Here is a 26,679-nt window from a genome sequence, read left to right as displayed (position 1 = left end):
AGGTACGAATACAAGGTGCCCATCCCTGGATGTTAGATCTAGTCTTTTTGACAAGTATGCTACAGGTGCAAAAGATGGTCCCAGTTGGTGACCTAAGACTCCAAGGGCAAACCCCTCCTTTTCAGTTACGTAGAGAGAAAAAGGACGAGTCAGGTCAAGGAGAAGTAAGGCTGGGGCCTTAAGAAGAGCCTGTTGGAGCCTTTGAAAGGGCTTAGTAACAGGTTTGAGAAGAGGTTTGTGGGTGGGGCCTAATGCTGCTTCATATAAGAGTCTAGAAAGTAGGGAAAAGGAAGGAACCCAGGAGCGCAGAAAGCTAGCCATTCCTAGGAAGGATAAAATCTCTTCCTTTGTCGAAGGAACAGTTAGAGACTGAATCAGATTCTTTTTATCTAAGGTGATAGCCTTGTGGGTTGGGGTAATTGCTAGTCCCAAATAGGTAACCTGAGAAGTAGACAGTTGGACTTTAGAAGGTGAGACCCTGTAGCCCTGACTGGAAAGGAAATTTAGAAGAGCAGCAGTGTCAGCTTGGCTAATCTCTAGAGAGGGGCTACAGAGAAGCACATCATCTACGTAAAGTACAACCTTAGATCTAGGGAGAGATAAAGAGAGCAAGTCAGAAGCCAGAGCCTGGCCAAATAGGTGTGGGCTGTCCCGGAATCCCTCAGGTAGAACAGTCCAGGTAAGTTGGGTAGAAAGGTGGGTGTCAGGATCTGTCCAGGTAAAGGCAAATATGTCCTGTGATCGGGCATCTAGAGGGATAGAGAAGAATGCATCCTTGAGATCTAGGACTGAGAAATGAGAGGTCCCTGAGGGGATAGTAGAAAGAAGTGTGTAAGGGTTAGCCACAACAGGGTGGAGGGGAACCACTGCAGAATTAATTCGTCTGAGGTCTTGGACCAGGCAATAGGTACCATTAGGTTTCTTAACTGCTAATATAGGGGTATTAAAGGGAGAGGAGGTAGGGCGAAGGAGTTTTTTCCTTAAGAGGTCAGAAATGATAGGCTTAAGTCCTCTGAGGCTCTGGAGGGAGAGAGGGTATTGAGCTTGGGTGATGTACCTGGTAGAGTCCAGTAACTGGATGACAACAGGAGAATGATGTTTAGCAACAGAGAGGTTCTGGACGTCCCAAACTTGGGGGTCTACCTGAGAAGCTGGTAAGGGAAATAACATGTTAGTGTGACTAGGTTGACTGGATAGAAGAAGGAGCAGAGGAACTGCTGGCGAGCTTGGGTTTAGGCGAATTGGGGGAGCAAAAGAAATAGAGACTCCCAACTTAGCTAAAATATCTCTTCCCAATAAGGGGACAGGACATGTAGGCACTACCAAAAAGGAATGGGTGACCCCTAAAAATTTAACTAAATGGGGGAGTCTGGTGAGGAAGGTATGGTTGTCCTCCTACCCCGACAATAGGAAAACGCGAAGGTGAGGTGGGTCCCCAAAACTCTGTCAGGACCGAGTAAGTGGCCCCAGTGTCCAAGAGAAAGGAGATGGGTTTTCCACATACCATAATATCTACCTGAGGCTCCCCGCTAGTGATAGGCGTGGTCGGGTCAAGAGAGCTCGGGCCCGTCAGTCCTCCATAGCCAATCCTAGGAGGTCAGCTGAAGGGTTTTCTGGGAGTGATGTCCCTCTGTTCTGAGCAACATGAGGGCAATCAACAGCCCAATGTCCCTTCTGGTGGCACCTGGGGCACGGTCCCCTTGGTTTGCTGGGGTTAGGGCAAGCCCTCACCCAATGACCTTGTTGACCACATTTATGGCAGGGGCCAGGTGGTCCCTGAGTCTTCAGGGATCAGGAGTCTGGGGTAGCTGCTGAGGCTGGTCGGATAGCCTTTGCCAGCATATGGTATTTTTGTTTTCGGGCTTTCTCATCCCTCTCATGGTACACCTTGAAGGCCAACGCCAAGACTTCTGCCTGTGGAGTTAGGGGCCCCCTCTCCAATCGCCTAAGTTTAGCTTTTATGTCGGGGTAGCTCTGGAAAAAGAAGTAGGTCATCAGAAGTTGCTTACCTTCCGGATTTTCAGGGTCCAGATTGGTATACTGCAATAAAGCCTTTGTAAGGCGTTCCAGAAACTGGGACGGGTTTTCCTGTTTGTCCTGGACAACCTCTTGGAGTTTTTGAAAGTTTTCTGGCTTTAAGGCTGCCTCTCTTAGGCCTGCCAAGAGACATGTTATAAATTTATCTCTAGCTAAGATACCACCTGCGGAATTGTAATCCCATCGAGGATCCTGTTCAGGAACCGCCTCAGATCCGATTGGATATGTTCCATCTGTCTGATGAATCTGATCTGCATGCATTTTTGCCTCTTCCCAAACTCGCCTGCGTTCATCAGGAAGTAAATTGTTAGTGAGAATCATATGAACATCATGAAAAGTCAAGCTATAAGACTGAGTGATGTACTGGAACTCTTTAATAAAGGCGGAGGAGTTAGAGGTATAGGAACCCAATCTGCTCTCTATTTGAGAGAGTTCGCTTAGTGAGAAAGGAACATGTACTCTGACAAGGCCATCTACTCCAGCTTTACATTAATTGCTAGCTGTCGTGAGCACTTATTCCCCTAGACTGCCAGTTGGTTCTGACAGGAGGTGCCCTTGGGGTAGACAATAAGGCAACGAGCAGCCGTCAGACTGGTTTTCTAATGCTTTAATTCCACACTCGGGGTCACACACAATTGTTGTGGTTGAGGAGCGGACCTCCTCTTCCACTATCACACACAGACAAAGGAATGTAACTGCTGTAGCTAATATTCCTAACAGAAGGATAGATAACATGTCATTACAAGACCTGACCAGCGCGTCTCAGGCATTCAGCGAGTCTTGCTCCAATGGCTCGGGTCAGTTCTCTGGGCCCACTGATGATCAGTTGGTGCTCTGCATCTCGTTCATTCACTCGTCGGGCTGAGTGGAGTCCAGACCAGAGTGGAGTTCACAGGCAGGTCATTTTGGGCCGACTTTCCTTCTCTGGTCAGGGTTCTTATACTCTATTCTACCCTTATCCATCCTTAACACTTTACTGCAAACGTCACACTTCTTAATCTATACGCAGGGCTCTTCTGCTGGTTATCTCCTCCCAGCCTTGGCTGGGCTGGTCTTATCTTTTATCCCGGATGTCAGCTGGTTCTCCTAGCCTGGCTGTCAGTAGCTGCCTTCCATGTTCACTACACTAGCACTACTGTTTCTGCAATTGCTTTGACGTAAGTAGTTAAGACAGCTACTTTTTTTTAATCATTTAGCAAACAATGTTACTAATGTGTTGAGTATACAACAGGATTTAGATAGGTGTTTGGAACAATGAATTGATGCTCTTTATCCTATTCAATTTATTGGAAGGAGGTTCAGAGTTTAAGAGTAAAAAACCATCTCGAGTGTCATGCCAAGTACCAATGGATTTTTGTTCTAAAATTTACAATGATAATCATTATAATTAGGAAAATGTTTAAAGACACTTGCAGGGTATTTGGCATAATTCTAACACCTCTCTGAATATTTTAACTTGGCACAATGAGATTATAAATTTAAAGAATACTCTGCTGAGTTTTAATGCTGCAGATACTGCTGATAAAATTATCCATTGCCTGAGTTCATATTGCTATTTTGGTCAAGCTTCAAGAATGGCATATATAGCTTGATCATGGTAGACCTTCTAGTCCTAAAAATACTTTTATTAACACCCATCAACATCAACTGTACCCTTCCCCCAGCCTGCCAGCCTGTCAGCCTGAGCAGGCTGGACTGAGCTGTTTACCACTAGAGACTGAAAAACAAAAGGACCTGGGAAACTGCCTGCCCTGGAGACCTGCTGTCTGCCACAGGAGTTGAGTTGAATAGATTGCCTGCTGAGCTTGCTTGATACACCTCAGGCCCATGATTAAGGATGCATACCCCTCACCCACATTGCTGAGCTGAATTGCCAAAGAGACTCTTCATGTGGGGGTAGGGTCTCCCCTTTTTATTTGATGGTCTTACATTAAACTTTGAGTCAGAGAACTTTGTCCTGGCTTCATCTCTTCCCGCCCTCCTACCCTTCTCCCATCCCCAGCCTCTCTTGCAGGTGAACCTGGTTCGAATGTGGCTGCTGGAAGCTACAATCAACATGTTGGCAGCCAAAGTACATGGCTTAAAATTTAAAATGGACCCTCAGACAGAGTTATTAATTTAACAGGCTGGCAAGCCAAGGACAGGCAAGATTATGCACAGAGCCTTACTAACCTAAGGCATAAGTGCATTGCTTTGGATAATGCATATTCCACAGTGGGTAAGAAAGGCATTCTTGTCAGACTGACCTAAGATAGGCTCAGTCTTGTTTATGAAATAAAAAGAAGAGATGTTGGAGATGCTTGGCAGAAATCTGACATTGGCCAAGGACAGAAAAATGGGCTTCAGGCAGGAATCTAAATCTTAAGCTGCAATAAAGAAGTAATTTCAGGCAGGAATTTAAAACTTAGGCCAGAAAAAAGAAATAATTTCGGGCAGGAATCTAAATTTTAGGCTAAAACAAAGAAGTAATTTTAGGCAGGAATCTAAATCTTAAGCTAGAACAAAAAGTAGGCTTCAGGCATGAAAATGAATTTGGGCTAGGACAGGATAGTAGGCTCAGATATTTTGGTCATCCTGATAAGCCCTTAGAAACAGTGATTATGGGAGTAATCACGGGAGTAAAAATTTGTTTATTATTTTGCTTGTTCCTTTAATATTTGCATCTATTGTATTGCTAGTTCCTCAACCTAGAACTGACTTTAATATTTGCATGTAATTAAAATGGTTTGAAAGCAGATTGGGAAAAAATAAATATAAAAAGTAAAAAAAAAAAAAATCTTAAACACATTTTTCATGGATCTCTATCCATGGGCAATGATAGAGTTTATATTGAAGGCTGAGGCTGACAGAAGTAGAAATAATTAATAAAATAATAATAATAATAAATATAACATATCTCAGCAGTCACTAGGGGCTGATTATACAATCTATGTGACATTGGTATAAGAACAATAAAACAAAAGGAGTGCAGATGGAGCCTGGACACATATGAAAATATTAACAAATTGGAATGGGACTTCACATCTTAGTGAAGAAATGATGAGAATTTAAATAAATAGTGCTTGAAAATTATCTAGATATATTGAAAATATAAATGACAACCCCTACAAAATAACTTACTGGATATTGTATTCAACTTAGAGTTTCGAGTATAACTTTTTGTATTGCCTTGGGAAATATTTTAAATATGATTTTAAAATATTTTAAAATTGATTCTTTAGGCTGCAAATGAAGACCCCCCAAACTCGAGAGACCTTTACTCAAGTCTTAGGAAATCACAGCCACCCAAAAATCGAAAGACACCGTATCTGGATGCAATCAGCAGAGGTTTATTAGGGAGAGTTGGCTAGCCAAGGTCAATTTGATCCATTCATGCAGGAGTTAAATTGACAAAGCCAGTCAGTCTGAGAAGGGTTTTTAAAGGGGGAAACCACAAACCTGGAGAGTGAGGAAGGCATAAAAGGTTGCTAAGGAAATATAACAATAAAAATAGCAGAGAATTCCAGAGGAATGCAACCTAAGTGAATCAGGGTTATGTGGGAAACACTCTGTATTTTCAAAATGTAGTCTTGCCCTGTCACTAGCGCAACTATTTCTCAGTTGTTACCCTGTCACTTGCCCCTTCATTGTGGTTACTAGCTTCCCAGCCCCACCTAGATGACTTGCATCTTTTTTTGTGGTCAGGAATGTGTCTTCCTGCTTTGGGCCTTCACCACCCACAGGTGGGTTCTTTTCCCTGAGGCTTGAGGAATGTTAATGTAGCAAGTGTCCTCTGACTCAGGAATAATGTAATGTATCCTGCAAGTGTCCTCTGACTCAGGAATAATATAATGTATCCTGGGAAAGTAGAGGCCTAAAATCTTACATTCAGTTCTGCTTTCTGGAACCTGCATTCTTTTTGCTCAGGTCTAAGGGTAAAGAAAAAGCCTGTATATAATTTATAAAATGGTCTTTATAATTTTTCACTCTACACAATAAAGTAATAGATTTCTTAAAAAAAAAAAAAAAGAAAAGAAAAGAATTAGTCTTTACACATTAATATAGCTACATTGCTGTAAGGATGGAAGTATCCTGCTAGCTGTGGTAGTAGGTTTCTTTCCTCCTTCTGAGTTCATGGTGTATATTGCCATTTTAAAGAATTTATTTATTTATTCAATTTACAACTCAACATAAGCACTTGCTCTCTTCCCAGTACTCCCTTATGTAAATCCTCCCCCAATTAACCTTCTCCTATTATTAGATTATTCATTCAGCTAAAGACAAAAACTAAGCTAAGAAAGGAACACATGGGTTTTTAAGGCAAAGTAATTACCACTCCATGCACTCTGGGTAGTTATATTAGAAGCCAGTAGGACACTATGACTTTCTCAAGCTTAGAGAAATGTGCATGTGTGTACATGAGTGACTACGAATATGATGCAATGTCAGAAGTAGGATCAGCACTCAGCACCCTTCCAAAGAAAGAGAGACTGACTTGTAAATAACAGTAAATTTTTAGTAGAAGTAAATAATAAATAGTAAGGCCTCATTGAGGTGAGTAAGGAAAATACAAAGAAATAGGACTATGGTATGCAAAAAGAGAAGAGACCAAAGAACAATGTTCCTACCCACTCAAGTCATTCCAATCCATGAGTTTAATCATCATAAATGCAGAGTGTTGGTTCAATTCTATTTATTAAGAGAAGAGGCTTAAGCAAATATTAGTATAATCTGAATCTTTGTCATTCATTGTGTTCTATTATATTTATAACTAATTGCAACTTTTACTGTCTGTCACAGCTGGTTTATACTACAGCTGTTTATATGACCCAGCCTCTTAAAACAATCTTTCGTCTTCTAGATGACTTTCACTTCCTAGATGTTCTCCAAAATAGTACAACCAGGCAGTAACAATAGCACATGAGATTCACAGGGGTGGGAGCTTTCATAATTCTAATGTATCCCATAATAATCAGAATAATTTTGCTGACCAAAGCCAAGTGAATGGTAAGCTACTTGTATTTGAGGTTGAATAACAAAGTCAAATTAGCACTTACCATTGTAGTTACATTTCTATTTGTGTTTCCTTAGTGGTTTTGATGTTACTCTACATTGCAAAGTCAACAAGTAGGGTCAATATCTTCTTGGAAGAGGCTTCATGTGATTTGGGAGCTTTTTGGGTAGATTGTGGACCTGCTAGTTGTAAAGGCTCTCTGGATGAGCCTCACTCATGTCTTCACTTTAAGGCTGATACTTTTATAAAGGTTGATTATCTTTATGATTATTATTATAAACCAGCTGTGACAAACAGTAAAAGTTATAATTAGATATAAATATAATAGAAAACAATGAATTACAAAGACTCACATATTACTAATTGAAAATTTTAAATGGCTTCATTAGTCATTTAAATGGTATTTATGATGAATATAAAACCAGTGATAAAGTGATAAATTTGTGTTTTCTATTGTAGAGTAAAAAATTATAAAGGCCAAAACCTTACTCTTGGAGCTAAAGAGCTTGTAATTTTAACCGCCGGCTAATTTCCCTAATAAAGCCTCTGCTGATTGCATCCAGGTATGGTTTCTTGTGATCTTTGGGTAGTCGTGATCTCCTGAGGCTTGAGGAAGGTTCTCCCGAGTATGGGGGTCTTCACTATAAGTACATAAAAAAAAAAAACAGGACAAAAACAAGGGTGAGATAGAAATTAGAAGAGGTACAGGGTTTGAGATTAAGACAAACTGTAACAGAGAAGTTTTGCTGTGACTGTGGAGAAAGATATGGCTGCAAATATAGATGTGGATATGCATGGGGTGCTGACTGTTGCAATCCTTGCATGTGATATGGTAGGCTGTTAGTTATTAATCTTACTATGGACATACTGGCACATATAAATGTGGCTAGGAAGTAGATGTAATATAGATGTGAACACTGTTAAAAAATGAGAAAGATGAATTTTGAAGCCTTATGAATGCATAATTTCTTATGTACCAAACATTTCAGTATTATTTTTTAAGTAAAACAACCACTTATTAGATTATGTGGACTGTTGTCATTTCTTCATTGATACCATAGTCCTGAAAAATACTCCTCCCAGATATTTGCATGCAATTCTGCCCCTTTTTTTTTTTTTTTTTTTTTTTTTTTTTTTTTTTTTTTTGCCTCAGAGTCTCAGTGAGGTACTAAAATATAGGTTTGGTGATGACAATGAAAAGGAGATCCATCCAGATGGTCATGCAAGAGCATAGCCATGCAGGAGTCATGCTGAATCCAGACTTTCAAATACTTTAGAGCCAACCACATTTCTCTCAGAAACTCCTCATCTATGATCTTCAAGTAAATCCAATAAACTCAATGGCAATCAAGAGTAAACTTTAGTGGAACCATACTTTTTGTTAGGAAGACATTATTTATATCACCATAGGATAAGAATTCTTCAACTGCAACACTTAAAAGAAAAATATAATGAATATATGAAACAAAATATTTAGAATTAGAACAAAAACCACAAGCCAGACAAAGGTCAGAGAAAATCACAGAGTTGGGGGGGTCATTTTCTGTCATTACTACTCACTTTGCTTACTGCAATGTTTTGCCAGAAAACTTTTCTTTGGAATTATTAGAGATGCCTTCCTCTCAGGATAGTTGGGAAAGATAAACAAACATGGGTAGAACTGCCCACCACATAATTCTACCTGATGCCATTGCTCTCTACTGAGTTCCACTCACTTTCTTCTATTCTACCCAGGATATAGAATAGATAATCAAAACCCACCCAAACACTATACATGTATGACTAGGCTTTGGCAAGGCCAGAGCTCCTTCAAATAGACTGCTCTCATATAGAGGAAGGTCCTGCATTTAGCTAGCCCGAGGCAAACTAGTTTCTCACAATTCTCCCAAATATTTATTTATTAAATTTCGTTGTCCTGTTCTAGTGTTTCTGCTTCAGAAGCAAATTATATATGACCGTAATTTACTCTTTGTTTTACTGACATCCATCAGGACTCCCTCTTCCATAACAGTAGCCCCTGTCTAGGGATGTCAGATTTTGCTGACACATTGGAAGAACTATAAAACAAAGAAATGTAAGTTAAAGAACTACAAAATAAAACCCTATATATGATTTCTCTTATCATAAAGGGGAAATATTAAATTTCATGGGGATTCAACAAATGTGTAAGGTTGTCAACAATCACATTATTTCCTCATGTGTCACATAGTTTACTCCTTTGCTCAAACAGATTTACTTGTAAATATTGATTACAGTGAATAATTGCCTCATTCTAGGCCACTGGCTTCTCCAACACTGAATACTGGATCCTCAACAGGACTTCTCATGGGTATCCCGTGGATGCTCTGTGTGATGGAGATCCTGCAACCAGAGCAAAATCTATGACTTTGTTTTAATTTTTGTTTTCTTTTGTGGGGGGAGTGTGTAAGCAAAAAGGGTGACTTTGAAGGGAAAGAGATGAATGGGACTGAGGTACACAATTTGCAATTCAATAATTAATAAAAAGTTAAAACAACAACAAAAACAAGATGAAAACACTGTTTTTCCCAGACAAGTTTTGTTTGTTGCACATGTACAATACTCAGACATAAAGCAGTCTCTCTCAACCTCTTTTTTTCATTTTCCTTTTTTTTTGTTTGAGAAAATAATATAATTACAAAATTTTATCCTTCCCTTCTCTAAATGCTTCCATATACCCTTCCTTAGTCTCATTCATATTCATAGCCTCATTATTCATTGATTTTTATTACATAAATATGTGCATATACATACATATACACACATATTCCTGAAAAGTCTGTATAATGCCATCAAATTCTTTTATCAACATATAAACAATAATAATGCAAAAGTTTACTTAACATATATAAAACACACCAAAGATTCTTCAGGTTTTTCTCCAACTATGTTGTATAATGTGATCTTACATACAGAAACCTTGAGCACTCTACCTTGCTCACACCTCCTCATTGCCAAGTTTCATACATCCACCTATTTCCCTGTAACTAGTCATTCAATATCAGTATATTTGTGAAAAGTTTTATTTTCTTTAATATAGTAAAAAGATAATATCACTTGAAAGTGAAAGACTTTACATACATTATGGAGGCAGCAGTGTGGACTGGTCCAGCACAGATTTTAATGTGATAACTCCTGTGTTATTTGAAGACTTCTTAATATAGATTTACATTTTCATTTTTTCAAAGTCACAGAAACTAATTGCTATGATACATGTCCAAAGGCACATTCACAGAAAATCATCTCAAGACAGACAGACAACAGTTCTTCAAAGTAATTGAATCTAAATTCAATTGGATAACAAAAATGTTTTCAACTGCCCTATAATTGCTAACATATCCGATGTCCATAGTGATAAGAGAATACTATTTATGTGTTATGCTTAACAGTATTGCTTATACTTTCCTATACTTCTCATTTTTGAAATATATATCTTTTAAACCTACAGAGAATGAAAGAAAATAGATCAAAAAATGTACTCCCATTCAACTCTGAAAGTCTCTACCAGACTCACAAAGTTTCAGATAATGGCTGAAGACTAAAAAGATAAATATGAAGCTTTTTTCTTCAGATTGTGTCCAGGGCTACTTAATTCTTTATATTTTATCAATTGAGGTGGGCTAAAAATGTCTTGCAAGTATTTCGTCTTTGCTTTTGCTATTTTCATGGTTTGGCTTTCATTTAAATTATACTCACTTTTTAATGTAATTTTAATGCTTAGGAGCTTATGTGTTGTCATAAAGCAATAACATGAAAGAATGCTTCCCGAATTAGCAAGGAAATTGTGCAAAAATACAATACATAAAATATATGTTCAATTGGGTGATGCTACCTACATATTAAGCATAAAATTTCTTAAAACCAAAGAAAATAATTTACTATGATAGAATAAACAAATCCAATAACATGGAGTGAACATCTTGTGTCAACTGCTTCTCTGTAACACTGGCCAAAATTATCCTATTAGTTTTGTTCCAAAACACTTCTCCCTTTGAAAAATATCACCTGGCCAATGCTTGTTGCTTCTAGGTTGCATTGCATAGTGTTAAACATGTTGTCTTCTGAGGTACAGATAACTTAATGCACCCCAAAATAGCTTTTGTGGTTTTTTGTCTCTCTGAGTTTCCATGGATACTACCTGAGCTCCAAGCTAAAACATCACTTCTGTTTTCCAGCAGTGTTCGCTAGTCTTTTTTTCTTTATTCCTGCTTAAAGTTATCTTCCCAGATTTCCTAAATTGATATTTTAGGTTATACAATTGACAATCTATTCAATGTCTTCAAGGCTATTCACTGACTTCCTCTTACCAAAAGTACAATTTCCAGCTCATTTGTGTGGTATATCAGAATCTTTTTTTTTTTTTTGTCTGTATTTGATCCTTGTTTTCCTGCATCTTCTTAACAGAACTCAACAAAACTCTATAGGTAGCTAATAGTTGTTCCTACTTGCATTGCTTAACCCTCTAAGTCCATTATGCAAACTATTTTCCTTTGAAAATATTTCCCTTTCCGTTACTCAATCATTGACTTTGAATTTCCCTTCAATCACAACAGAGAAGATTCTACCACTGTTTATTGCCTAGTTTCTTCATAATATACCATTATGAATGAACTGTACTTTATCAGTATGTAATGACCTATTTAAATTTTTCCTCCTAAGGAGTATGTGGTTTTATTTCCCATCTTCTTGCATAGCATTTGGTTCCTCTCCAGCAACATGCCCTATATTAAATGAACACCTAAGTGAATGAGCAGGCAGGGATGGAAACAGTTTTATCCAAATTGACATATGTGACAGGCATCACTGTAAAACAGGGTTGGTATTTTTGTATAAAAGTGCTGTGGACATGTAAACCAGTACAGAGGAAAGAATGAAAACTACCATGTCAGAAAACAAATGTCAAAATGAATTTGGAGTGTTTCAGTGTACCCAACTTATTCAGTTCTGGAAGATTTTGATACTAACTTATTTTTTAAAAATCATATGTCTATAAAAGAATGTACAGTTTGTCATCACTTGCTTTTGGGTAATCTTCTGGAAAAATATTTGTTAGTGTAGAGATCCCAATTACTCAAAGGCCAAGGTGATCACCATTCAACAGATAGTTATCTGAGAACATAGTAAGTATCAGATTTTTTGCTATAAAAATACTGTTTCATTGAACTAATCACCATTAATATATGGTTACAGTATATAATACCAAAAAGTAACATATCTACTATTATTGACATAATGACAATATATATAGATGAATTTCCTCATTGATGTGAGCACAAAACATTTCCCTTGGAAAGATGGTATAGCCAGACCACTCTCCAATTAGTCTTTTAAATTGAAGAAAATGTGATACATGAAGGTGTTGTGTTCCACAACACCACCACTACATTGATGCCTTAGTATCTTCTTCTTCCTTTTAGTGATAAACATAGTGGATAAGAATGTACCTTTACATGATGAGGTGGCTACTAAGCAACAAACAATAGATAAGGGTCCTCTGTACATAATAAATTCATACCATAGCAGCAGAAAAAATACCCACCACCACCATCAACAACAAAACCTATGGCCTTAAGACCAAATAGAGTCCAATTCCTATTTTTGTAAATAAAATTTTACTGAACTGTAATAAATTTGTTTGCATATTATTTATGATTATCTTCCTCTCCCAACAGAAAATGTGACTAATTATGCCAGTTTACAGCTTGACATGCCTAAAATATTTAACATTTGAAAAAGCAACTTGTATTCTCTTGTAATTGTTGTTTGGGAGGCTTTTCTTCTCTCTGCTAACATAGGCCTAGTCCTGGAAGCTTCTATGCTCCATACAATCTAACCTAGGCATAGAATGATTTCAGATTCTGAGACTTACTGCAGAATAAGCTCACTTATACTTGTTCTTTCTGAACTCTAGATGGCTGGTTTATTTCAACTCTTGTGGATCTAACTCCTTCTCCACCTGACTTATTCAATTTGGCTTCTTTTTCAGCTTCTGAACTGCCCTGCTTGATCTGAAGCTAACTCTAGCAATCTGTTCTAATGTTCTAGATCCTTCTTATTCTCTTACTTCTTCTGTGTCTAGCATGTTCTCTTCTCTCTTCAAACTGTCTCTCTAAAACTCTGCCAGTAAAATTGTCTCCTCCCTTTCTGGGCAGTTCTATTATACCTCTCACCTTTATTGCACTACTCTTCACAAATTCTACTGTATTCTCCTACTGCACTCTTTCTGTACTGTCTGTCTCTCTCTTAAGTAGTTTACCTTTCTTTTCTTTTCTCCTGAGACTTGGGCATATCCTATTCTGTCAAATCTTCTCTGATTCCTCACTTTTTCTGCCACTCAAGTAGACATCATTTTCAAGCACTGGTGCTTCCTTCTATAAACTAACTTTACTTTCATTGTTTGATATCAAATCATCATAAAGATCAAAAGACAACAAAGACCTACATGGCTACCCACTTTATTTTGTTCTTTCTTGAAGTTTTTCAGTAAATATAATTTTTCTAAAGAGACAGAGAAACAAATCCAGCCATGGGTTGGGTAGGAGTTCTCATCCTTAAGTTTCTTTGTCAGGTTTGTTAATTATTTTGACTTTAGCATTTTGGGAATTTGCCTATGCCACAATTTTTTTTCACTTTAGCTACACTTTTATGTCCCTCATTTTTAGGCAGATTTTATTGTAATTGCTATACCAAAAAGTGCTGCATCAACAAAAAAAAAAAAAAACAAAACAAAACAAAAAAAAAAAAAAAAAAAAAAAAAAAAACAAAAAACAAAAAAAACAAAAAACAAAAACAAAAAAAACCAGGAAATCCTTCCTGCCCTAAATCAAAGCTCAGACTTTGTGCTCACAGCTATTTGCCAACATCATATTGTTCTAGACTGGTCTTTATTCAGCCTCAAGAGAACAATATCTTCATGAAAATCTGCCCCCATACTCCCACACTGCTTCTGTAGCTCATCATTTATAGATCTGGGTTGGCAGTTTTCTACAGGATTTACACAACCTGATGGTCTCATTCATAAGAAGCTATGCAAAAAGCCACTTAACTTTGTATATTTAGCCTTTGATTATTGGACAAAAATTCAGTAGGATGTGCAGATCTTTCAAATTTTTTGCAAGATATTTTATTTTTAGAATATGGCCTCACAAAATTCAAAAGAATGGTGGTCCCAATATGGACAAAATTCTTTTTCAGGTAGTGATGAACAAATGTCATAGGACTGCCTCAGAGATTCAACTGAATACTGTTTTAAATAATAATTATTGCCTTTATTTATACAGCAAATGCAATATCAGGAATGATGTTAGCAACAATGCCAGTAGTATTCACTATATCTTTACTGTGCCAATCACTATAATAGAAATGTCTGATGAAGATATTAAAAGTCTCAGGGAGAAAATACCAAGTCACATATAAAGGTTGGCCCATTAGAATAATTCCTGGTGTTACTAAAGGAGATTCTAAAACAAGAAGAGTTTGAACTGATGTTCTACAAGTTCTAAAAGACAACTGAAATGGAAAACTTTATTCTCGAGAGGTTAACTCTACCCATGAAGACACAAGGAATAAATAATCCCAAGACACCTAATCATTTGTGTTGTTAAAAAACAAAACCAAACAAAATTAAACAACAAAATAATAAGAATTAAACACTGTTAAATAATAATCTCAATATTAGCAGTCTTAATTCCACAATAAAATGATGTAGAATAGATATTGGTTTAAGGAAATAGGATTCATCTTTCTGCTGCATCAAAGACACACTTCTAATCATCAAGAACAGATAGTACCTTAATGTGAACAGTATATAAAAGGTGTTCCAAGCAAAGGGAACCAATAAAAGGTTGACAAAGTCATTTTAATGTCTGGGTGTGTGTGTGTGTGTGGTAGTTTTGCAGGGAAAGTTTTATAGAGACAAGTTAAAGGTAAGCATGAAAGTTTTACAGAGACAAGTTAAAGATAACACAAGCAAGACACAGGTGAAGACAGAGCGAGCCAGAGAAGGAGAAGAATCCAAACAATTAGAGCATATTGCCAATGTTAGTATGAAGCCAATTAGAGTGATTTAGGTAGAAACAGAGAAACCAGGTGTGTCAGTCAGCTTGGAAGATTTGATTGTATGGTAACTGGAAGCTTCCAGGCCTGGGTCTAGGAATAGTTAACAGAGAATAACATGCTTTGAAATCAGTTGTTTGACCAAGTTGTATCTTCAAAGTGCTTAAGTAGGGCTCTCATCTCATCTCTTCACCTCAGGAAATAAAAGCAATATTTACAGAGAAACAACGGAGTTAAATAGCACCTAAAGCACATGAATCTGACAGATACCTATAGAAAATATCATGAAACTAATTATTATTAATTCACAGTTTTAAAGACTATGGTAATGTTAGCTCTGGTGATTAGCCATTTAAGGTTTGACAAAAGATAAAATATTCTCCGACCTTAAGAAAAGAGCATGGTGTGAAACTGAGTCCCATCTGCATCTTGAGTTGGTTCTCTACCTTTTCTTTAACCCATGCCCCTCTGTTTCCTTAAATGTATCCTTGGAGTATATTTGAATGAGCAAATCTTATGTGGAAACATAAAGATGCCCCACAATTCAAATTGGAGAAAAAAACTTAAATACCCTTACTGATCTTAGTCTATGATTAGAACAAATACTTAGCTCAGTAATGTGTTACTGTATGTAAGGCAGCTAGAAACCTGAAATCTCCGCAGAAATCTAACTACATATGCTTTGGTTTTTTACTTCAATTTCACGGTATTCCAAATTTTGCAAATATCAAGATGAACACCAATCACTCCTCTTTACTCACCAATGTCACTTAAACACAAATGCTGATTCTGGTTCTAATGCTTCCCAGCTAACATCTTTCTATCTCCTCTATCACCACCTCATGGCAAAATCTCTGTATCTCTTACTGCAATTGTCCTCTTAATTTCTCCCTACACATTGGCCTATCAAGATCTCACTTATCTTCTGTTATGTGTAAAATTTTAGAATCAGCAGTCTTCATGCCACTGAAGGGTTACTTACTCAGATAACCTTTCAAGGATGGTAAAATACAGTAAAGGATCTATTCCCTTGTTTTTGTCTTTAAGCTCTATCTCTACAGCTATCAACAGACTTTTAACAGAGTTTGAATGTTTCTCATTCTCTGACTTCATAAGGGCTCTGACATTTTCCCATGGTTATTTCTTTCTTTGTCCTCAAGTCTCTCTTTAAGAACCTTCATCTGTTTGTGTCTTTCTTTGATTATTGTATACAACAACTTATTTCCAAGGCTCCCTTAATCTCTGTGATAATCTCTGTTTTCTTTTTTTAGTTTACTAGTAATTTTAAATTTTAAATGTACAACACATTGAATCATTTACTGTCTTAATAATGTACATATGAGGAAAAACACATATCTGAGATTATAAAATATAAATGCATTCTGGATTCCATAAGCTCCAAATGTATATTTACCTAACAATGTCCATGTTTCTCCTAAACCTTTAGATAAGAACTGCATTATCATGCATGATATTATACAGTTATTTACGAGATTAATGTATAAATTTAATCTACTCTTGCACATAAATTTGCCTAACAGACTCTAAATTGTAGTATCTGATTATTTGCTAATTTTTCCCCGTATAGTCAAGCTGAAGTGGTCCATTCCTTCAGCATCAACTTGCATATGCATTTTCTAGCTTCCAAATTTTCTTGTAGAGAATCTCAGCCCACAGTGTGCTTTTCAGCCCTGTGCTGAGAAGTGTCAGTTGAGGGAGTACTTAAGCTTCTTCCAGGAAATTTTCACTTACCAGTATACAATGTTCAACACTGAAAGTAAAAACTTAGCTGTGGCTGGCTGTCCTGTTTTTTTATAACCTTTTCCTGCAAAACTTTTAATTGCAGTTAATTTTTAAAAACTGTCTGAGATGCCATTAATCTAGTTATAATTACATTGTTTCTCCACAACCACATTGTCACTCATATGTTTGGAAACTTGTAGCAATTCAAAACTGTTGTGTTATGTAACTGATTCTTCATTAACAATAAAACATTTACTACCTCTAAGTGGAAACTTTGTTAAATGTGAACAAAATAACATGACATTCACATCTTTCATCTAGAGGCATATAACAGTTTGGATATTTTGTCATAGGCTCAAAGACGCTAATGCAATAAATGAATTAATCTTACCTCATGGTTAAATTTCCTTACACACATATCTGCTTTGTTTTAAAATATAGATGATTACTATTATAATTAGAGTTCTGTAAATGGACAATGAGTTGCTAAAAAGTAATTTTTAACTGAGGCTGGTGTAATATCTTAGAAGAGTGGAGAGGCAGGCCCATTTCCGCTCAGTAAGAATGTTTTCCTATTTGTTGCCTGGTAATTAGTCTACTGGAAATCCCATGCTAAAATAATTGATCGAACATCACTGCTGTAAATAAAAGAGGAAATGATGAAATTTGCTTCACAGAATATGTATGAAAATGGACTGCGAAGGCTGAGCTTGCAGAGTCATTCTACAGTCTGCTGTAGGCTGGATACTATTTGAGTAGAATAATCCATGTGTCACGAATTAGGTCTAAAGTATAGTGATGTGAGAGGTACTGACATGTGCAAGTGGTAACATGTAAGAGAAATCGCGAGGTTATTGAGAGTATGTCCTAATAAATTATGAGAGCCATCAATTTGACCTCAAGAGAGTAAACTGTGATAAAAGGCTAAAATTTTAAGCCTCATAACTGTGATCATAAACACTTCTTTTGACAAATTCAGTTTTTAACATTTATCTACAATAATACAAGATGGAAAAATGTGGATCCCCACATTGTACAGACCTTCCAGTAATAGGGAATGCTTTTGCATGAATATATTATTATAGAATCATCCCTAAAAGCAAAAATAAAATAAGAATTAGAAATCAAAGTATAGCCTTTCTGCTGGGGCAGACTCCTAGCTGGTCTGATCCTGTGAAGACACCATATCCTGACCCATCCAAAAGAAACCACTGTACTCAGAGCATCAGACAAACCACTATATTGAGAGCAGCAGAGGAACTACTGCACTCAAAGCAGCAGAGAATCCCCTGCACTCAGGGCAGTTGAGGAAGCTGGAATTGCAGGAGATCTAACACACCCATGATCATAAGATTTCAGGATCCCAGAGGCAGCCTGAGTCCCAGGACCTCTTCCACCCAGGAGCTCATGATCAGAGGATCACAGAGACAGCTGGACTCTGAGGAGTCTGACAAAAGCAAGATAATAGGAGAAACAGGCTCTAGTCAGAGTCAGTGAGTGAAGGTAGAACTAGAGAAAACCAGATGACAAAAGGCAAGCACAAGAACATAAGCAACAGAAACCAAGGTTACCAGGCATCATCAAAACCAAGTTCTCCAACCAAGTCCTGGACATCCTATCACACTGGAAAAGCAGGATTCAGATTTAAAAGCACTTTTCATGATGATGATAGAGGACTTTAAGAAAAACATAAATAACTCCCTTCAAGAAATATAGAAGAGCACAGGTAAACAAATAGAAGCCCTTAAAGAAGAAACACAAAAATCCCTTACAGATTTGCAAGAAAATTCAAACATATATATGAATGAATTAAACAAAAGCATCCAGGATCTAAAAATGGAAGTAGAAGCAATAAAGAAATTCCAAAGGGAGACTATCCTGGAGATAGAGAACCTAGGAAAAACATGAGGAGTCATAGATATAAGCATCATAAACAGAATACAAAAGATAGAAGAGAGAATCTCATGGGCAGAAGATACCATGGAAAACACTGGCGCAACTGTTGAAGAAAATGCAAAATGCAAAAAGCTCCTACCCCAAAACATCCAGGAAATACAAGACACAATGAGAAGACCAAACCTGAGAATAACAGGTATAGAAGAGAGGGAAGATTTGCAACTTAAAGGTCCAGTAAACATCTTCAACAAAATTATAGAAGAAAACTTTCCAAACCTAAAGAAATAGATGCCAATGAACATACAAGAAGCCTACGGAACTCCAAATAGACTAGACCAGAAAAGATATACATACTGTAACATGATAATCAAAACATCAAATGCACAAAACAAAGAATATTAAAAGCAATAGGAGAAAAATATAAAGTAACATAAAAAGGCAGACCTATAAAAATTACACCAGACTTCTCACCAGAGACTATAAAAGCCAGAAGACCTTAGACTGGCATCATACAGACACTAAGAGAACACAAATTCCAGCCCAAACTACTATGCCCAGCAAAACTCTCAATCACGATAGATGGAGAAAAAAAGATTTTCTATCACAAAATAAAATTTACACAATATTTTCTACAAAGCCAGCCCTACAAAGAATAATAGATGGAAAACTCCAATACAAGGAGGAAAACAGCAACCTAGGAAAAGCAAGAAAGTAATCTTCCAACAAACCCAAAAGAACATAGCTACACAAACATAATTGTACCTCTAATAAAAAAATAACAGAAAGCAACAATCATTTTTCTTTAATATTTCTTAACATCAATAGAATCAATTCCCCAATAAAAAGATGTAGACTAACAGACTGGACACATAAACAGAAACCAGCATTTTGCTGCCCAGAGGAAACACACCTTAGTGACAAAAACAGACACTACCTCAGAGTAAAAGGATGGAAAACAATCTTCCAAGCAAATGGTCCCAAGAAACAAGCTGAAGTAACCATTCTAATATTGAATAATATCGACTTTCAACAAAAAGTTACCAAAAAATAAGGAAGGACACTTCATACTCTTCGAAAGACCAATTTACCAAAATGTACTCTAAATTCTGACCATCTATGCTCCAAATGCAAAGAGACACCCACATTTATAAAAGAAACTTTATTAAAGCTCACAGCACATATTGCACATAACACAATAATAGTGGGGGACTACAACACCCCACCTTCATCAATGGACAGATCATGGAAACAGAAACTAAACAGAAACACAGTGGATTTAACAGAAGTTATGAACCAAATGGATTTAACAGATATCTATAGAACATTTCATCCTAAAACAAAAGAATATACCTTTTTATCAGCACCTCATGGTACCTTCTCCAAAATAGACCATATAATCAGTCACAAAACAGGCCTTAACAGCTACAAAAAGATTGAAATAATCCCTTGCATTCTATCAGATCACCATGGATTAAGGCTGGTCTTCAATAATAACAAAAACAATGGAAAACCCACATATGCCTGGAAACTGAACAGTGCTCTACTCAATGATAACTTGGTTAAAGAAGAAAGAATGAAATAAATTAAAGACTTTTTAGAATTTAATAAAAATGAAGGTGTAAAGCTCACTCAAAAAAGAACTCACAATCCCCGGAGAACTGCAGACGCACCCCAAATCACTCACAAGAAACACAACTTGATGCAATCGCATGAGGTTTACTGGCTAGCCAGGGCTGTCTTCCCAAAAGCCCACGCAGGGGCAGAGAGATTCAGCCCTGAACAAAAGAATTTTACAGCTTTTAAGGGGGAATCTACAAACCAGGTGGGAGTGGAGTTAGGGAAGGGGGAAGGAGGAGGAACAGGTCACTAGGTCATCAATACATTTGATCTCAAATTCTTAAGATGGATGGTATGTCACTTTATAATTGGCTATTTCGAACTAGTTTCACACTATATATCATGAGCTCCAGTTCAAGGGGGTCAGGCTAATCTCAAACTTTTAGCATCCTGGCACCAACTGTCTCAGGGTTGTTAGTTCAAAGCACGGCCAGGCTAATCTCGGGCCCATAGCATCCTGACACCATACATCTTATGGTTTGTTTAGTTAGGGCCATCTATTCAAATGGTCAGCTAATTTCCTGGGGCTGAGGCGACACAGTGTTTGACTTACAGGTTTTTATGTCTTTGCTTTTAAGAGTAGGGTTCAGGGGATCAACTTATGATTTTTCTATCTTTCAAAGGCACATCATTACCAAAATTTATGGGACACAATGAAAGCAATGCTAAAAGGAAAAGTCATAGCTCTAATTGACTACAAAAAGAAATTGGAGAGAGCATACACTAGCATCTTGACAGTACACCTGAAAGTTTTAGAACAAAAAGAAGCAAATATACCGAAGAAGAGTAGATAGCAGGAAATAATCAAACTCAGGGCTGAATTCAACTAACTAGAAACAAAAAGAACTTTGCAAAATATCAACAAAACCAGGACCTCTTTCTTTGAGAAAATCAACAAGATAGATAAACCCTTAGCCAGACTAACCAGAGGGCACAAAGACAGAATCCAAATTAATAAAATAAGAACTGAAAAAGGAGACATAACAATGGAAACTGAGGAAAATCAAAAAATCATCAGATCCTACTACAAAATCATATACTCAACAAAACTAGAAAATTTGGATAAATGGATAATTTCCTAGACAGGTACCAGGTACCAAAGTTAAATCAGGAGCAGATAAGCTATCTAAACAGTCCCATAACCCCTAAAGAAATAGCAGTAGTCATTAAAAGTCTGCCTACCAAAAAAAGCGAAGGACCAGACGGTTTTGGTGCAGAATTCTATCAGACCTTTAAGGAAGACCTAGTACCAATTCTCTTTAAATTATTTCACAAAATAAAAACAGAAGGCACACTATCCAATTCATTCTATGAAGCCACAATTATGTTCATACCTAAACCACACAAAGACACAACAAAGAAAGAACTTCAGACCAATCTCCCTTATAAATATAGATGCAAAAATACTCCATAAAATTCTCTCAAAATGAATCCAAGAATGCATCAAAATAATCATCCATCATGATCAAGTAGGCTTTATCTCAGGAATGCACGGATGGTTCAATATTTGGAAATCCATCAACATAATCTACTATACAAACAAACTCAAATGATAATGATCATGTCATTAGATGCTGAGAAAGCGTTTTACAAAATTCAACATTCTTTCATGGTAAAAGTCCTTGAAAGATCAGGAATTCAAGGCCCAAACATAAACATAGTAAAAGCAATATACAGCAAGCCAGTAGCCAACATCAAACAAAATGGAGAGAAACTTTAAACAATCCCACTAATCAAGAACTAGACAAGCCTGCCCACTTTCTCCCATCCTATTCAATACAGTACTGGAAGTCCAGAGCAATTGGACAACAAAAGGAAGTCAAAGGGATACAAATAGGAAAGGAAGAAGTCAAAATAACACTATTTTCAGATGATATGAAAGTATATTTAAGTGACCCCAAAGCATGAACCAGAAAACTGTGAAACCTGATAAACAACTTTAGAAAGTGGTTGGATATAAAATTACTTCATACAAATCAGTAACCTTCCTGTACTCAAAGGATAAACAGGCTGAGAAAGAAATTAGGGAAATGGCACCCTCTACAATAGTCACAAATAGTATAAGATAACTTGGTGTGAATCTAACCAAGCAAGTAAAAGATCTGTATGACAAGAACTTCAAGTCTCTAAAGAAATAAATCCAAGATCTCAGAAGATGGAAAGATCCCCCATGCTCATGAATTGTCAGAATTAATATAGTAAAAACGGCCATATTGCCAAAAGCAATCTATAGGTTAATTGCAATCCCCATCAAAATACCAACGCAATTCTTCATAGAGATAGAAAGAGTAAATTCAAATTCATTTGTAATAACAAAACACCCAGGATGGCTAAAACTATTCCCAACAACAAAAGAGCTTCTAAGGTAATCACCATTCCTGAACTAAAGCTGTACTACCCCATCATAATGATAAAAATTGCATGGTATTGGTACAGAGACAAGCAAGAAGATCAATAGATTAGTATTAAGACACAGAAATGAACCCATATACCTATGGTCACTTGATCTTTGACAAAGGAGCTAAAACTGTCCAGTGGAAAAATGATAGCATTTCCAACAAGTGGTGATTGTTCAACTGGAGGTCAGCATGTAGAAGAATGCAAACTGACCCATTCTTATCTCCTTGTACAAAGCTGAAGTCCAAGTGGATAAAGGACCTTCACATAAAACTAAATACACTGAAACTAATAGAAGAGAATGTGGGAAAGATCCTCGAATACTTGGACACAGGGAAAAGTTCCTGAACAAACCACCAATGGCTTATGCTCTAATATCAAGAATTGACAAATGAGAGCTCATAAAATTGCAAAGCTTCTGTAAAGCAAAGGACACTGTCAATTGGACAAAATGGTAGCCAACAGATTGGGAAAAGATCTTAACCAATCCTTCATCCAATAGAGGGCTAATATCCAATATATACAAGAACTCAAGAAATTAGACTCCAGACAATAAAATAACCCTATTAAAAATGGGGTGCAGAGCTAAACAAATAATTCTCAACTGTGGAAACTCAAATGGCTGAGAAGCACCTAAAGAAATGTTCAACATCTTTACTTATCTGGGAAATGCAAATCAAAACAACCCTGAGATTTCACCTCACACCAGTCAGAATGGCTAAGATGCAAAACGCAGGTGATAGCAGATGTTGGCTGATGTGGAAAGGGAGAAAATCTCCTCCATTGTTGGTAGGATTGCAAGCTGACACAACCATTCTGGAAACCAGCCTGGCATTTCCTCAGAAAACTGGACATCTTACTATCTGAGGACCCAGCTATACCACTCCTGTGCATATACCCAGAAGACAACATAACAAGGGCACATGCTCCACTGTGTTCATAGCAGCCTTATTTATAATAGCCATAACCTGGAAACAACCCAGATGTCCTTCAACAGAGGAATGGATACAGAAAATGTGATACATTTACACAATGGAGTTTTACTCAGCTATTAAAAACAATGAATTTATAAAATTCTTAGGCAAATGGAACTGGAAAATATCATCCTGAGTGAGGTAACCCAATCACAAAAGAACACTCATGGTATGCACTCACTGATAAGTGGATGTTAGCCCAAAACCTTGCCATACCCAAGATACAACTCACAGACCATATGAAGCTCAGGAAGAAAGAAGACTAAAATGCAGATGCTTTGGTCCATTTAAGAAGCAGTAACAAAATACTCATGGGAGAAAAATATGGAGACAAAGTGTGGGACAGAAACTTAAGGAGGGGCCTTCCAGAGACTGTTCCACCTGTGTATGCATCCCATGTGCAGTCAACAAACGCAGACACTGATGAGGAATCCAGGAAGTGCATGCTGACAGGAGCCTGTCATAGCTGTCTCCTTAGAGGTCTGCCAGAGCCTGACATATACAGAGGCGGATGCTCACAGCTAACCACTGAACTCATCATGAGGTTCCCAATGGAGAAGTTAGATAGAAGACTGAATGAGGTGAAGACATTTGTGGCCCCATGGGGAGAGCAACAATACCAACCAACCAGAGCTCCCAGGGTCCAAACCACAAGCTTGGGAGCACATGGGGGTGGGGGAATGGGGGAGGATGGCCTTTTCATGCATAGTTGGGAAAGGAAGTCCTTGGTCCTGTGAAGACTGGATGGTCCAGTGTGGGAGAATTCAAGGGTGGGGAGGTGTGAGTTTGTGGGGTCACATCCTCATAGAAGTAGAAAGAGGGGTGGTGGGATAGGGTGTTTCTTTGTGTGATAGGAAATGGGAACAGGGGATAACATCTGAAATGTAAATAAAATATCCAATAAAAAATTAATTTAAAAATTTCAGTGAAAAAGAAAAAAAGAAATCAAAGTATAATAAAAATGGTTTTCCAATTTAACATGGTAAACTGCTCAAATATATATTTGCCTTCTATGTTCATTCCGAACATTCTGATTTAACAGATGATTCACTGAAATATGTTTACTCCCATATGGAACATTATATTATAATAGCAAAATAAGGCAGAAAGTTTGAAAAAAAAAAACTTCCTAAAAGATACAATATAGATAGACAAATATAAAGAAGCTAAATATGTTCTAAAATATATGAAGCTGTGATATCTACATTATTCTATGCCCTGAAGTGGTGAATGCTAAGAGTCCAATAATATACAATCCCAGGAGGTGACAAATAAAAATCAACATAGAAATTTCAGAAGAAACACTACTTAAATTATATTTATCAAGTAGAAAACGTGGAATGTGTGTGAAAGAGTTCTCTAGATCAGCCATAGACAAAGGAGAGCTGTCCATGTTCTGCACCTATATATAAACCTCATTGCATCTCACATGTGGCCAGTTAGGTTACATAACTATTATAAACATGTTAATAGTAAATTTCTATTAAAGAAGAATATATAGTCAAAAGTAGGCTATATTAATTAACATTCATATAATTATGTTGGAAAGTGATTCAGCCTTAAATATATTATTGATAAAAAAATGAAACAAGTTGGTATATTCCGAAGATGAAGAGAAACTTCACATATAACACAAATACTGCTTGTTATATCTAAGTTTATAGTCTCTCTCTATTCTGTGTATGTATGTGTATATTTGTTTGTGGGTTTTGTTTTTGAGAGAGATTCTATGTATGTATGTTCTAACTATGTAACTCTGGATGGATTGAAACTCAGAAAGTTGTGTAAAATGAGACCTGGTTATGTGTTTTTGCAGGGTTTTTTTTAAAATAACTTTTTTTTTGTGAATCTCACATCATGAATCCCTGTGAGGAAATCCTGCTAAGTAAACTTGAAGTCTGCCATCACTGGATAGCTCATCTGAGCTTGCACAATATGGAGGACTTGCTTTACTATCAAGGCTTCCCCTTCTCTGACCTTATCTGGGGATCCTGACTCCACACACCCTCTACTTGTGGAAGATTGATAGTCTTTGGCAAGCCTAAAAACTTCCTTTTTTCTATCCAATATGAACCTGCCCATCAAGTACCTGAGAGTCCAGAAATGTCTCTCCATAAAAATGAGGCATTTAAAGAACTTTAAACTCGAGCCAATGATTTTTCTTTCACCATAAAATATTTTTCCTACTTTCCAAGATCCATATGTTTCCCTGGTTCTTCCTGAATAAGTGTATGCATACAAGCCCACCAGAATAAAGGTGTGCGCACAAGCAAAGATCATCTACAGCTGTTTCACTGAAGACTTTTGGTGAAGACATTTGTATAAACCCCACTCTTTCCAGACTCTACATCATCCTTCCAGCCTACCGTGCAGTAGCATCTGGATATACTGAGAAGGAGAAAGCAGAGAATGCACAATCACAGCTGGACCTCAACATACATACCACAGATGGCACCCACAAGTATCCAACAGGACCTCTGGTATGAGGAAAAGAGGTGAGTTCCCCTGGCCATAAACTGCCTCCTGGAATTTGGCATCAGCCTAAAGGCCCAAGGCTCCACACTCTAATGGCAGGCACCATATCTGTTTTTCTACTTTATTTGTAATTGGAGCCCTCATGTAGATTCAGATATGTTAAAAAAGAACACATGATGCCTTCTGGCTAGAGCATTCTCTGGTGTTGGCATAAGGTTGGCATAAGTTTCTGAAAACTGGTAGCCCACATGGGCATTGGCAATCACCAACTATCTAATTCTTCCTTGAAACAAAAAATAAAAATGACTTATACAGGAATCCCTAATTACCATTTAGAGTGGCCAAAGAAAGACCTCCATTGATCCACGCCTTTCAGTCATGTAGGACAACATCCCTACAGCCCCTCCCAAAGAGAGGTTTGTGTCCCTTACCACAGAGAACATGACTACAGACCTCCACCTCAAGAGATTTCCA

At 37.2% G+C, this 26,679-nt stretch overlaps 1 pseudogene; it reads right to left on the bottom strand.

Annotated features, from left to right (window-relative positions):
• LOC117716863 (Y+L amino acid transporter 2 pseudogene) overlaps positions 1-26,679 on the bottom strand; it is an 85,121-nt pseudogene that overhangs the window by 57,992 nt on the left and 450 nt on the right.

This window comes from Arvicanthis niloticus, chromosome 11 (assembly GCF_011762505.2).
Source record: "Arvicanthis niloticus isolate mArvNil1 chromosome 11, mArvNil1.pat.X, whole genome shotgun sequence".
Taxonomy (NCBI): domain Eukaryota; kingdom Metazoa; phylum Chordata; class Mammalia; order Rodentia; family Muridae; genus Arvicanthis; species Arvicanthis niloticus.
This window is presented reverse-complemented; position numbering and strand designations above follow the sequence as displayed.